The following is a 15,127-nucleotide window of genomic DNA, read 5'->3' as shown; positions in this document are numbered from 1 at the left end:
TACACTCACACGCAGCATGCCACCATTCATTAATTCCTGTCGTTTTTTTGATTGTTAGTACAGCATGGTGTCTTAATCAGTCACCATTCCAGTCATCTGAATATTAACACGCCAATCAGACCAAAGGGCTTTTTGGCAGCAACAATACACAAACCACATACCGCTTATTCAAAGTGTCTCTCTGATGCACGTCCATGAAACAACACTTGCTTGCTTTGTAATGTCTTTTAATGTATCTATTTTCTAAATGCATGTTAATGATCGTATTGTAAATGATCGTATTTATATATTGTCATTTTGAATCAAAATTTTGAGGTTAAATTTTCAGGCTCACTTTCAAATCTGCGTATAGAACCATGTTTTTCTCGGATGTACAGTATGTTACAATGTGTTGGAAAAGTTTTGTTGTGAATGTGACTTCCATTATATTGTGACTTTCATTTATGGGATATTTGTTTTAGCTAAAGGAGAGGTGACATATGGAAGCATGCCAGGCAATGGGATGTAGACAACACAAGCCAGATTCAAACCCACATTTCTCATTCGAGCACCACAGTTTGATCGGCCTAAAAAAAATAATTTGTGTAAATCATAAATTATTAGATAAATGATCGATTTAAAATTATGCAAGATTTTACGTAAGAATTGTTTCATAAGGTCCAGTTTGTCTGGAGCACCTCTAAGCCACAGCTCCGACTATAACATCTATTTTTAAGAGCATTCTTCCACTCAACATTCTTTTCGTTGGTCAGGCACAAAGGTATGGGCTGCTTTATTGTCCCGTATCCTTCCAGGGGATGAAACAGAATTATTAATGTTAATTTCCTGTGTTGATCAGAGGCGGGACAAGAAAGAGCACCCTCATCTGGCCAGATCAAAGGCACGGGGCGTCAGTCTTAAATCACGCCAGACATGGTGCAGAGGACCCTCAAAGCCAGATCTGATCCACAGCTTTCTAAACTCTCCACTTCAACAGGAGGAAGTGTGAGAGATCACTCTTCCCGAAGATTGATCGCAGGGAACACCTCTCTTGACGTGATTAGAAACACATGGAAGTTGAAGGTCTATATGCTTACCACCTTTCTTGTTCCCTTTCTTTCACTATATCCTCAAAGTCATTCTTTTTTTTCCATCTTCCTTTGCAAAAGAAGTGCTTAACCTTTTTTTGCGCGAGAGATCTAGGGTGAGATTTGCTTTGAGCGTCTGGGGTGAGTAATGGTGGAGGAAGCCAATCAATACCTCTTTGCCTGATGATGGCCATTCAGGGTGTAATTGCGTCGGGTGCCTTTTCCTCCAATGGAACATAACTGCCCCTTTCATCTATTCACCTTTTAGTAGACTCGACCATTTTTGGCTTTGTCTAACCCCTAATGGCTCTCAGACCTGTTTTGTCTTCTGACAGGTGCTTGAGCACTATAGATGACGGAGGTATTAAACTAAGGACATGCGTATGCAACTCCAACAAGAGCTTCTAGACGACCTAAGGTCTGAGGCTACTGACGGGTTGAATTACAGGAGCCGTGGGAGTCAAGGATTGTTGGCCAAAACCCCAAAGGCCGGTTTGTTTCTCTGAGGTGTGAACGCGGTCATGTGGTGACATCCCCGATACATCTGCACCAGCTGTCTTCGCCATGACTGCCTGTCCTTTTGACGCCAAACCTCCCACTGCAATAGCACCAGCCGTATCGCATGAATACATTATCGGCTTTCACCACGTCAACGTCGCTTCATCGCACCTCGTCAACCAAGAATCCTGCTAATTATGTACAGAGACTCTATGGTGTCTCTCCTGAACGTCGTGGAGGACAACTGCACATTAAAATGGATGTCAGAGGCTGGCAATGTTAGCGCACATTAACAAGGCACTGCTGTTCGGCTCTGGCCATCAGACTTGAACTGTAGAGTTGATCGGAGACAATCTGCTCATGGTATGGAAGAGAGACAGAGGGAGGACAGAAGGGAGGTGGCGGAAACACTTGTCTGGATCCGTACGGGGGGCGGCAGGAAGCAGAAGGAAGCAGGGCTGGATGAACAATGGAACAGACTGGCGAGCAGAACGCCTCCCCCCTGCTAAGATCTCTGGCTTCTGCTCTTGGTCACCACAAATCTTCAGAACTTCGGTAGAACTTCTCCCAGCGTTCTTCGTTTGAGACTGAGGATACTTTCTCCAGTGACTAGCAGCCTCGCTCTTTTCAAACTGTTTTTCAGTGTAGTTCTAAAACACAGACAAGACTGAGGTGAAGAAATTTGTCCTTATTTCTTATCGGGCTGTGAAGGCTCCACCTAAAGACATTTTCCTCAAACCAAATTCTGAGCTCCAACACATCCCTCAAGTCTGATGTGCATTACTAATGACATAAACAAACAAAAACAATGTCCTTAAGAAAGACACAAAGGTCTGGAACGAGCATAGACACATTTTTGGCAGTCTGTAAGTAGCGATGACAACATATCCTATTAGTTATTAGCCGATTATAAATGTTGTATTTATCAGTATTGTCTTATATAGGATATTTAATTGTGCATGTACATTTCCCATCATTTTACATTTATATTACCTTTGAAGTCATCTAACACTCACTAAAAGATAGGAATTATTTAATAACACTGTTAAAAGTAATCTTTAGCAAAAAAGGTCACTTTTCATACAGTACATTACAATAAACAAAAAAAAAAAGTACAACGTTAGATTGAACTGCGAAGGGTCATAGCACTTACATACTGTTGTCCTACTGCTAGTTTAATTGCTTCTATTGTTCTCATTTGTAAGTCGCTTTGCTCTAAAGTAGATAAAAGCTTTGGATAAAAGCGTCTGCTAAGTGAATAAATGTAAATGTAAAATGTAATGCTACAATACATAAATGATTGCAGTTTTTTGTGTTTTATTGATTTGTTAAGTTTATTTAGACAACATAATAATTATCGGCTTAGGATGTCAGTGCATCCCTATCTATAAATATGTATATGATTGTTTCCATTTTCTGTGAATTGTATTGATCCTTAACAATTGATTGGGTTACACTTTATTTTGATGGCCCAATTTCTACTAACTATACGTAACGTTGCAACTATATGCCAACTAACTCTCAATAGAATATTAGTAGACTGTAAGGTTAGTGTTTGTGTAAGTAGAATAAGTTGGACGTTTTCACACCTGAAAGTCTGACCAAGGTTCGAACCAAAGTTCATGTTTTGATACAATCGATTAGTTTTGGTTTGGTTTCACATTGCAATTATGCAAGCGCACTAAAGAACTTTACATGACATCCTGTCGTCATCATCTATGTGGGCTGCGTTTTGATATTGATTGGTCTGTAAAACGGACGTGCGTCTGACGTCAGCGTGTTGTCAAATCGGCGGGTAACTTTGACAACAATGAATGAACAGACGCATATATTGCTACTATATTGTTATTATTACGGCATTACTACCTGCAGCACCAAGTGGTTGCCGGCAGGAAAGGAGGAGAAGACAGCAAGTGTTTTTCCAGTTGACTTCTTATTATGTCGTCAGACCACATTTCAATTAAAAACCTTGTCTCATGTGCTACCACAGCTCATTTGTCCTGCTATCTTTGTCTTCTTCGGCTACGCGGTAACCACCAGAACTTCCTGTAAATGGTCTGAAAGTCCGAATCATACAGAAAATGCTTTCACACTAGAAACTAACCAAACCTTTGTTCAGTTTGATCTGGACCGAGCCTACTTCTTTTCATCGGACCAAATTTGTGATGATTCAGATTTTGATTCGGATCAAACTGAAAAGTCCGAAAATCCGGACCAAACAAGGTAGGTGTGAAAAGGGCCCTTAGTCAGTAGAAAGTCTGTTGGAGGACCATCAAAAACCGCTACTATGGATTGGCATATCATATCCACTGAAGTAATTATTTCTGTAAACTTTCCAAATTTAGATTTAATTAATCGGACTGTGTCTGAGACTTAAAGCTTTAGTAGTGAGAAAATTGCTACAACATGGTACAAAAACCAACAACAAAATAGTCAGTGATGGTGAAAATGCTATAGATTGGCCATAATGCTTCATAATGTTCCAGAGGCGCTCCATGGACTCTGAATTTGGGAAATGTCATAACCCGAATCCAGACTGAAGGTGGAGGTAAAACCCGTGAGGTCTAATCATACAAGCGGCGCAACACTAATCTGCCATGTTCATTAGCACTCGCGCTGTACATCATTAGTAGTATCCACAGAGCACCATAATGGCACAAATTACACCGTCATCCTCAGCTATAATCACCCCACTTTCCACAGCCATTAAACTGAGCAAAGAAAGCCTGAGAGCCCACAGAGACTGGAAATACAGCCCAAAAAAGGCAACGATACACACTAAAAGTGGGTTCGCTACATTTGGGATTTGAGAAATATCTAAAACCGTCTCTATATTGTCTAAATGGTGATCTGCTTCATAAATCACCAACAATGCATTACATAAATGAAGCACAACAATATGATGAAATTAAATTAGGCTAATAGATTCTGATGGTTTCGCAAGACCTTGTTGCTCTCAAACTTTTTGATTTAAGAACCCTATTAGGCGAAACCATATGAGGTACCTGACCTCCACTGAGCTAATGGTTCTTTCATTATGTCTTGTTGAATAGTTACAGTGTCACAGCTAAACCTAACAAATTTACAATCGAGACCAACTAATCATCAGTCCCTAAAGAACCGTTGACCCCTGCAGATGCAAAACCAGCTGCGACCATAAAGCTTCTGCCTGCCTGTCATTTGAACATGAAAAATTAGGGTTTGTTTAATAAAAAACAGATTAATGCTTGTTTTGAATTAAAATACGCATAATTTTCAGTGATTAACCACTTTAATAATCGAAAATGAGTTTAATTTGGAGCTCAGGTACTTGGGTTTCAACTCTCATTCGCGTACTGCATCTTGGCCATCAGGATACTGTGAGGTCATGTGCTCAGTACAGTAAAATCTCTTTGTTTATACAGTACAAATAATGGAAATACGTCAGACGTTTGTGGTGCTAGAAAAGTCTGGGTTACACTGGCACCATCCAGGCTTCAAGTACAGGCTCTCTGAGCTACGTGGCAAAGACAACTGACCTCATATACACACAACATAACAGGACATGACAGGTGCTCGGCATGTTTCTGATTACTTGAGGAACATTATGGGAATATTCAACCTCAAAGAGCTTTCAACTTCCTGTTTAAAATGAGGAATATGAGTTGAGAAGACGGACTTCAGAGAATTTCTCACTTGGAAAGGTGCAAATTAGCCTGAGATTACAGTGTGATGACATGGAAATGCAAAGACATACAATGGGTAGAAATTTCCAGAACTACATTTGTCTGATGGAGAATCTCATCGGCAGCCTGTAAGCATAAGACGCACAGTAAATTCTATACGACCCCCGGCACATGATGCATATGGTTATTAAACGACTTCCAGAAAGAATAAAAGCTGCTTTGAAACAATATGTATTGTGAAAAGCGCTATACAAATAAACTTGAATTGAATTGAATTGAATGTTCTTGCAGCTTCTATTAGCTCTTCCCATTCATTTCCACTTAATCTGCCATTTTCTTCTGCTGATTGTTACCTTTCAGAGACTGGTCTAAGCAAGCCTGCCACATCTTTAATGTAATCAAAAGCAGAAGCAGGCCCATACTGGAAAAAAAAGGATAAGTCAGAACAAGAGGCTTAGCACATAGGTGCTACAGATGGGGGGGGGGGAAAAAGAATAAAAAGAAAAGACCCATTCAGCAGTGGGACACACAGACCCAATCACATATTCATGCCATTTTCCATTCATCCAATCATCTTAATCAGGACATTGCATCTTGGGAATCATAGGGGAGATGATTGAACTTCCATTAAAGAGGCCTTTTAGTGATTCATATGTAGATGGAGGAGAGAACAGCGGCGGCCTGTTAGCTACTGTATTCCTCCACTCGAACCGCACGCATGAACCTCCCAGTGATACTGTTACCATGGTGAACTGAAGACTGAGACGACCATACCCTTTCACAGAAATAAACCTATCTCCAGATCACAGCGCTCGTAAAGGTGAGGTGGGCGCCGGCGTGGGCAGCTGTCGCCATTGATGACTTACATGAGCATGGTTTTATACTCCTAGTAGGGATTTTAAAAGAGGGAGGCCGGTCCTTGATCTAAATTCTAGACGCCCTATCATCTGATAAAGAAAGACCGGCAAAGTTTCTCACATTTAAAGTGGTCCCAAGAGATATTTGGACACGTAAGTGATGCTTAAAAATGTCATTGCATTGATTAAAAAATATCAAAGTGGCGTCTGAAACCAGGCGTGACCACATTAACTATGAACACTGACGTTTGACAAACAAAATGTGTCACAATACTTTTGTGAAATGTTATGCTTGGAAAAAAAAACATTTATTTAAAAAAATAAATGCCAGCTGTTTTTATATTTTGTTATATAATGCAATGACATTCATACATTTTTAAGCGTGACTAAGGCAATCTGAATAGGCAGTCATGTGTCTCTTTAGAGCTCTTGATGTGCAATGGTGTCAGGTTTTTGCTGATGAGTATCAGACTTTGTTGTTGACTTGATCTAACATACAAACATACAGCAGGAAAGACATTAGGAAATGTGTTAATTGAGAGAGAGCGAGAGGGACAAGGGGGGCTGTCACTCCGTCAGCAGGTCTGTGAGGGAGGGATGAGGTAAGTTGCACCATCTGTGACTCCGACACTTGTTTCAGAAGCTTTTAGAGGCCATTAGCACACTCACTAAAGGTCACACACACGCACACACGCACACGCACACACACACACACACACACACACGCACGCACACACACGCACACACACGCACACACACACACGCACACACACGCACACACACGCACACACACGCACACACACGCACACACACGCACACAGGCATATTCACATATAAATAATCACAGATGTACAAACATGCACATACACACAATAAATCAATCTCAGTCGAGCTACATATGAATTTGACAACAGATGAGTTGAAGATGCCGCCAGCATGTACCTGTCAACCTCACTGAGCATCATCCTGGTGGAACGGTGCCTTTGAAAGACAAAAGTAAAATATAACTATGACTCAACATTACTCCAGACAGTGACTAAAATGCTCACAAATGTGACAAACAATAAATAAATAAATAAATAAAGTGGCAATTTAAAATATAGGTAGGAAATCTTTATTTGAATTAATTGTTAAATTAGTGTAATTAAATGAACTAATTGATAAATAATTAAAATGTTCTTCCTGCACTACTTTTAACACACACATGCATACACACTGCAGCTACATTTTGTTGTCACTTCACCTTCTGGGGTTCAATCCTTTTCTGAACAAACACAGTTTATTTAATACAGGAGGGACAACCACATTCTACAACCAAATTAACTACTCAGGTAGTGGTAACTGGATTTACAGAAATTCTATGCAGTAGCGTTCAGAACCAAACTGAACTAGCTTTTAATGGTGTATTTAAACATCATTACTGTGTTTTTATTGGTCAATGTTAATATGCGCTTGACTGGCGTCTTTGAACTTTGCAACTTTCGCCTCGGTTTTCTCACCGTCTTGCTCAAAGAGTGTTGGCATTTTCAAGACACTGCATCAAATTAAATGTTTAACTCAAGACTTTTGCATATATCTGTTTTTGGATGCAAGAACAAGAATACAGGTGAACACCACCATAAAGTAGATGACAGTGCTTCCTTCACTATTTGCCATCTTTCAACTGAGTCATTCATGCTGCACACAATAGTATCTAATCTTATAAACTTAGTTCTGTTATGACAACATCTGTTTTTACATTGCTTTAACTGTTTTTAAATTGCTTAAATAAGTTAAGCAAGTTGTACAAGATTCAACACATTTTTAAAGTCAGTTTCATTAATTTAAGTAATTTAAGTTGAAATGACTTAAACATTCAAGTTGATTGTACTAAATTTAAGGCAGCAACTTGTTTTTACAATTGTTCTATATGAACCAGCGGGTTTTAATAAATCATTGACAAATCAGTCTCAAACAGTGAATTAATAACTCTCATGAAACATTTAGCTTAAATACTATTTTAAGTCTTGTTAATAGTGTTACCAAAAATTCTTCACAAAAAAAAAAGATCCGCTATCACGGCAGCTGTGGTGGAATTTGCTGGAAGGCAAAATGGCCAAGAGATGTGAGGAAAAATAAACGGAGAGAGGCAGAAGAGTGAGAAAGAAAAGAGGACAGCTGGTGACAGAACGGAGGGAGCAGGCCTGCTGCAGTCTCTGGTAATGGCAGTAGCATGAGTAGTGAACACTTGTTCTCACTCTCACTCTCTCTCCTCTACATAAACATCCGCTGGGAGAAAAGCACTATCATTACACACACACTCACAGGAACTTTATCTTTCATTCTCTCTCATTCCACCCTTCCACTCCATCAGTACCTCATGGTTTTCAGTTAAAAAACTGGTTTAGACAGACTTGGAAACCAGCAAACCATCTTAGTCTGTTTTTTTTTTTTTTTTTCAGCACTGTCTTCAAAACTGTTTATCAAACATGGCTGTTCGAAAAGACACCCTGTTAATCTTTCGCCTTAAAAGGTAAAGCAGCAAGCCGCATTCCTCCCTCGCCTCTAATGGGAGACAGTCAAATGCTCGGTCACAGTTTTACATGCGAGCCGAGAGGCTTTGAGGAACAGCAATTTTGCTGAATTGCTTCACATTAAGGTTAATTATGTAATATTTCATTTCTGATAACAAAGTAGCAGGGTTGATGAGATAAAAGTAAAGTCTGGAAGAGTTTAACGCTATGTAGTTTCACTGAGAGACGTTCAAAGTGTCTGAAAAAAAGAAAGATCTGACTTTAGGAAAGAGGAATAGGGATTACTGCAAAATGAGTAAAAGTACAATGAAGTAAAGTAAAAAAATTACACTTCAAATTCACATTGGATGATCCGGGTCGAAAGACACTGAAAAATGCTGATAAACACTTGTGGCTATGAGGTGCAAAGCACTGTGTGTGCTGTTACATTTGCAACTGTAGGTCTCAAATAATTTTGTGTGTTAGCCAGTGTGATGTGTGTGTGTGTGTGTGTGTGTGTGTGTGTGTTGTTAAGGGTGTGTGTTTGTGTGTCACAGCAGCAAAATGAGAGGCATTTGGCAGTCCACACGGGCCTCCATCTGTCTGCAAGATGTAAAACATCCTAATGGGTCCCATCCTCCACCTGAGGCTATACCTTACCCTCCCATAGAGCTACTCCATCTTTGTCACATACGCACCCACACAAGCTATACAGTTCTCTTGTAGTGCTAAATAACCAGTTTGTCACACAAACACACTATACCACTAATTTAACACTTAACACACGCATTTAAACGTACTAACACTAAACAATGTACTGTACACACAAAGGGAGCTCATCTCACTGATTCCAAATGGAATCTGATGTTAGCATGTTGCTAAGCTAAAATTGTGATACAGTGAGGATAAACATACATGGAAGACCCAAGCACTGGGTAAAATCAATGATTTGACTTTTTACTGTACTTTTCAGCATTTGACGAGATCATTAATATCAGTAGAGTGCCTATATGATGCTGTCTATAGTAGGCAGCTCACATAGAGCAACAGTGTAAGCTTAAACAGCCATGCAACTGCTATAATGCTATACATACCCACACAGTACTTTATTGTTGTTGTAATTTTAAGTAAAACGCTAAAAATAAAAACAAAAACAAAACCTGTTAATTCCTTACCACTATAGTGAAAACTATATACTTTGACAATTTATGTAATTTTATAGTAAGATTCTGGTAAATTTACAGATCTTGGAAGTAAACAACAGGTTAACAATCAGTCATCTTACAATTATAGTAAAAAAAAAAAAAATTTTTTGACAACTTTAAATTTGATGTTATTTTGTTTGTTTTTTTTGTTAGAATTTGTTATCAGTACTTTAGGGTTTTATGTTGCACCTTATGTTTATTGAATTATTAGTGTCAGGTGAGTTACTTAATGGTGTTTTGTATTTGCTTGTATAACACCTTATTTATATTAGTAGGCTATATACCCGAGTTTGTGGAAAGGGTATTTTTGATGAACTACTTCAGAATGGGCCTTTGAATGCTAAGGACTGAGATATAGTGTGACATGAAAGGTTGATTTTCCTCTTTTGTCATATGTTTATTACCGAGCTACAGGGCACTATCCTGGCTTTAATGTCCCAGATTTGCAGCACTGATCTGACCCACAGACACAGCTACCACCAGATCAACATGGCCACAATCTGCAGAATGGACACTAGCCAATGACTCCCACTGGGCACTAAGTAGTAGCCAATAATATTGTATCTGAGCCAGGCATAGAACAAAATACCATCCACACTGGCCAGCGAAGATTTAACAGGCACATATAAAACAGAGATAGAAAACAGAAGAAGAAACTAAGCCAGAAAATACAAATTTCAACTAGACAGTGACAATGTCTTTAGGGATTCTAACCTCAAATAAGACATTCATATTTAGTATTAGAGAACCCAAACAGTGTCTATAGCCTCATTGGCTGGCATTCAATTGTACACATCTGATAAACAGAGACTAAAATACCTCTCTCAGCATCTCCTGAATTAAAGGAATAATTCACCCAACAATGACAATTGCATAATTAATTCATTCCAAACGGTCTTCTGTTCTTTTTGGAACATGCAAATTAACAGCATACATGTTGGTAACAACATAAGGATGAGCAAATGATGATGACAAGACTATTTAGTGAATTAGCTATCTCTTTAAACACTGTAAATGAAGACTGTTTCTTCATTGAGAGACTCTTCAAGCACTTGGAAACACTCTCTGATTTACAGTTGGTGGGGCTAGAGGTCATGCTCCTCAAGGGGTGTACTTCACCTGCTCTTAACCTTTGAGGTCAGACATCACAAATACACTTAATGCTAATTGAAAAGAGCAGTCAATAATTGTTCATCGATCTACACAATGCTTGAGATGTTTTAGTCCCTGGTTGCATGTAAAAAATATAAGGACAAATACAAGGGGAATAAAAATGGAATGAAAACATCTGTTAAACATTATTAAGAGCAGGTCACTTAAAGGAATAGTTCACCCAAAAAATGAAAACTATCACATAATTAACTCACCCTTAAGCCATCCTAGATGTATATGACCTTATTTCCTTCTCCTAAATTATGGGGTAATTTTCACTTTTGGATGAACTATTCCTTTAAGGTACAACGGCAAAATGAACTATGTAGCCTATAATTGAACCAACTAAAATTACACAAAAAAAAAGAGAGATACAACACAAATGCCCATATGCTAGAGATTATTCTCTTTGGAAAGTGATTCATTCATAACTGATTCAGGATAATGTTTATTCGAGACCATACGAGACCATGATGTGCTCAACCACAAGGTGCTTTCCAATTCAACTTCCCAAACAAATAGTATTAACTGCTGACTGTCAGAGTTGCAAAATAAATAAGCTTATGAGGCAAAAAATAAAATAATCCAAAAATAAGAGAGAGAGAGAGAGAGAGAGAGAGAGAGAGAGAGAGAGAGAGAGAGAGAGAGAGAGAGAGAGCTTGGTCATCTGCATATGCAGACACACAACCTCACAATGAAAGTCATGTAAAGCAAAGACTCATCAGTTACTTTAGACAGCATTGTAAAAAAGCTATGCAGGAATGATCACAAACTTATGGAGAATTCCACTTTTACCTCAACACATTTTCAGTCCATTTAATTCGTGGATATTTGGCCCATGCAGGGTGACAGGGCAATCTTGCAGCAAAAGATTCTGGGTTACGTCAGCTTTAAGCGAAGGCTGTGTCAAATTCCATGGCACGCTGCGCCACCAAACGCCTCTTGAACCCACATCTCTAATCCCCGCTGCCATCCAAATATAAATAAATAAAACTACGGTGGTTTTCAATAACCTTTACATTCCTCACCCCATCAACCACTGACAAGCCAACACATAAACGCTTATCTCCTCAGAACAACGGTGCGCATTAGAATGATTGCATGGGTGCGGGAGGAAAGCTGGCCGCAGTGGGCGCTCTGGCAGACTCTCGACAGACACACGGAAGAGGAAAAACAGTGGGATCAGGCCGAGTCGGATTAACGGAAGCGAGAGGCGCGTCGTAGCCCCCACTTCCTGACAAGTCGAGACGGTTCACCTTGAGAAAGACACCAGCTGTATCATGTTCTCCGGCTGTTTTCCCTCTCTCTGCTGTTTCTATTTCTCTCTCTCTGTTGGAATATTCGCCGTGTTGCTGTAACAGCATGGTGTGCTTTTCAGTTTTCCCGGCAGCCATCCAAATTAAAACAATTATAGAGCTAATTGCCCGTTAGGTGGAGCCTGCCGGGGCGTCCATGCTCTGATTTGTAGAATCACTCATGCGGGTCGTCCTCCACTGTGATGGAGCCGACTGGTCTTGCTGGTGTTGGAGCCAGTGCCGGCCGGCCAGTCGATCGACGGGCAGATGGGCAGGGGTTGGCACAGGTGCGCACCGTGATGCAAATTAGGCCTGGCACTGGTGCAGTGTGAAGACAGGGGAGATTGAGCGCTGTGACGCAGAGATGGCGTGCCATATGGAGCTGGAGATGACTACTCTGTTTACCAGCGGTCAAAGTCAGTTACACACACGCAAGCGGGTCGAGACACTTGCAACCGCGAGCATGAGCCAGCAGAGCGTCCCAACAGCAACTCGAGCCAACATTCCGCCACACGACACGTGACCGCCCAGCGACCCAAGGCCACAGCTTAACACGTGTCAAATGAACATCTATACTGACCTTTACATGAGTGGGAGAATCTTTTAATCAAACCACCCTCAAGCTTAAAAGAATAGTTCATATGAAAATCATATGCAATTATTTACTCACCTTCATGTTCGCTCCAAACCTGTCTCACTTTATTTCTTCTGCAGAATAGGGCTGTCAATCGATTAAAAAATTTAATCGCGATTAATCGCATGATTGTCATGAGTTAACTCGCGATTAATCGCACATTTTTTATTTGTTCTAAATGTACCTTAAATTAATACTTTTCAAGTTTGTAATACTCTAATCATTATGGGCATGGATAAATATGGATGCTTTATGCAAATGTATGTGTATTATTGAAACCATAGTCAACATAGAGCATGAAGATGAGACATGTTTCAAAGGTCATAAACATCTTTAGATTTTTGCATTAGAGGGCAGTTCTTCTGAAAATGCTCAATGTACATTTATTATTTATTATTATATTAGTTTGTCTCTCTCTGTGCCCATTTTGATGAAGCTAAATTCTCAATAAAACTGTTTTCATTGATATATTTTACTGTTTCTGTTGTCAAACAACGGAATGAATATGAAATAGTGACTGAAACGCGACCCATTAAATGGGGGCGGAGTGTCAAGCTCTTTTAGGTTTTTTAAAACACCTTAAACTTTGTTTCATTTCACAAAAGCTCTATTACCGTGCGTGGTGGCGGACGGTAATGCATCGCGCATCACTCCGCTTGTTTGCCAACTGCCAATAAAAGCTAACGAATATAAAGAATATAAATCTTCTTCTTCGTCGTTGTCATCAAGGGCTGGCGGGCTGTTGTATGTTTTCACCAGCGTCGGAGCTTACTGGCTAACCGGCTGAAGTTAATATGGACATAAACGTTTTTTATATGGAAGGAACACTATAACAGTAGGCTAAACCTCACCGGCCGGAGAGAGATTCAGAAGCAGCGTCGGACGAACCGCGGACAAGTGTATGCTGCGTTCGTTCACACAAACGCGAATAGAGCGTCTGGCGCGAGTGATTTCAATGTGAAGACGCGTTAACGCGCGTCTGGAGGTCCTGAATGAGGCGTTTAGTCCGGCGCGGTAGATGCGAATTCGCCTCATTCGCTCGTCCAGTTTTCATACTATCATAATTTTCCCAGATAGTGTATAGATTTTTAGGCATTATATTATCTCAAACAGCCTGGAAAATAGTGCGTTTAGCTGACGTACGGTAAATGGGAAAAAAACCTCTGCACAAAAATCCTGATAATCAAGCCGTCATCTGATGAAATCAAATACACATAAGATAAAGACATCTGTGCTGTGATTTCGGCTATACTTGCATGTAAAATTAGAGAAGCAACATAATATCTGTGTTTAACTGAATTAAAGCGCTGCTCCTCTAGAGAGAGAGAGAGAGAGAGAGAGAGAGAGAGAGAGAGAGGGAGAGGTGCGCGCGTGCTGGGAGAGCACCGATTCTCAGAAACTAAATATGGTTTGGGCGCTTTTTTGAAGAGAAAAAAAATCGCTAAAGGTGTCTGCAATGTCGCTAAGTTGGCAACACTGTGTATCTCCATTTCTCCAACTAGGGGTGGGCCACGGGTCAAACAGAAAGTAAGCGCTGCGTTAATCGCGCGTTAAAAAAATTAGTGCCGTTAATATGATTTTGCGTTAACGCGTAATTAACGCGTTAACTTTGACAGCCCATAATGTTTAAGAATTGTTCTGGTCTCTCTTTTCCTTGCCAGTGCAGTGATTTACTGGAGTTTTTAAGCTTCAAAAAAGTTTTGAAAGTCATTATTTACCAGACACTTGTCCTAGCTCTCCTTAGAAGTTAGTCATAAGTGAAGCAGAAACATCAGATTCTTGAATGAACAGCTCTTTTGAATCGGATCTCTTCAATGAATCAGTGAATTCAATTAATTGTTCGTTCTCCAAAGTGGCTCACCCGATTCTCGAGCTCAACTCACTAACTCAATCCATTCGCAACAATTGACAGGCTCACTAGGAAGATAATCACTGAATAACAACATTTTGGACTATTTGTCACAAGAAAAATGACTTCAGATGATGAAGACTTGAAATATAGTGCACAATAGTATATATCAAATACGCCATCGTCATGATATTTGTATGGTGCTTTTCTTTCTTTTTGAAGCTTGAAAGCTTTAGTCCACATTCATTGTACTTGAATGGAAAAAGAATGACCAAAAATATATTTCAAAGCATCTCATTTTGTGTTCCACGAAAGAAAGAAAGTAATACTTGTTTGGAAAAAAAAACATGCGGGCGAGTAAATGATGAGGTTTCATTTTTGGGGAAACTCTTAAGAGAGACACAAAACAACAA

At 39.8% G+C, this 15,127-nt stretch overlaps 1 protein-coding gene across 6 annotated transcripts in view; it reads right to left on the bottom strand.

Annotated features, from left to right (window-relative positions):
- Window positions 1-15,127, bottom strand: part of pard3bb (par-3 family cell polarity regulator beta b) — a 314,850-nt gene that overhangs the window by 94,310 nt on the left and 205,413 nt on the right. The window lies entirely within an intron of this gene.

Source organism: Phoxinus phoxinus (assembly GCF_949152265.1).
Source record: "Phoxinus phoxinus genome assembly, chromosome: 7".
Taxonomy (NCBI): Eukaryota; Metazoa; Chordata; class Actinopteri; order Cypriniformes; family Leuciscidae; genus Phoxinus; species Phoxinus phoxinus.
This window is presented reverse-complemented; position numbering and strand designations above follow the sequence as displayed.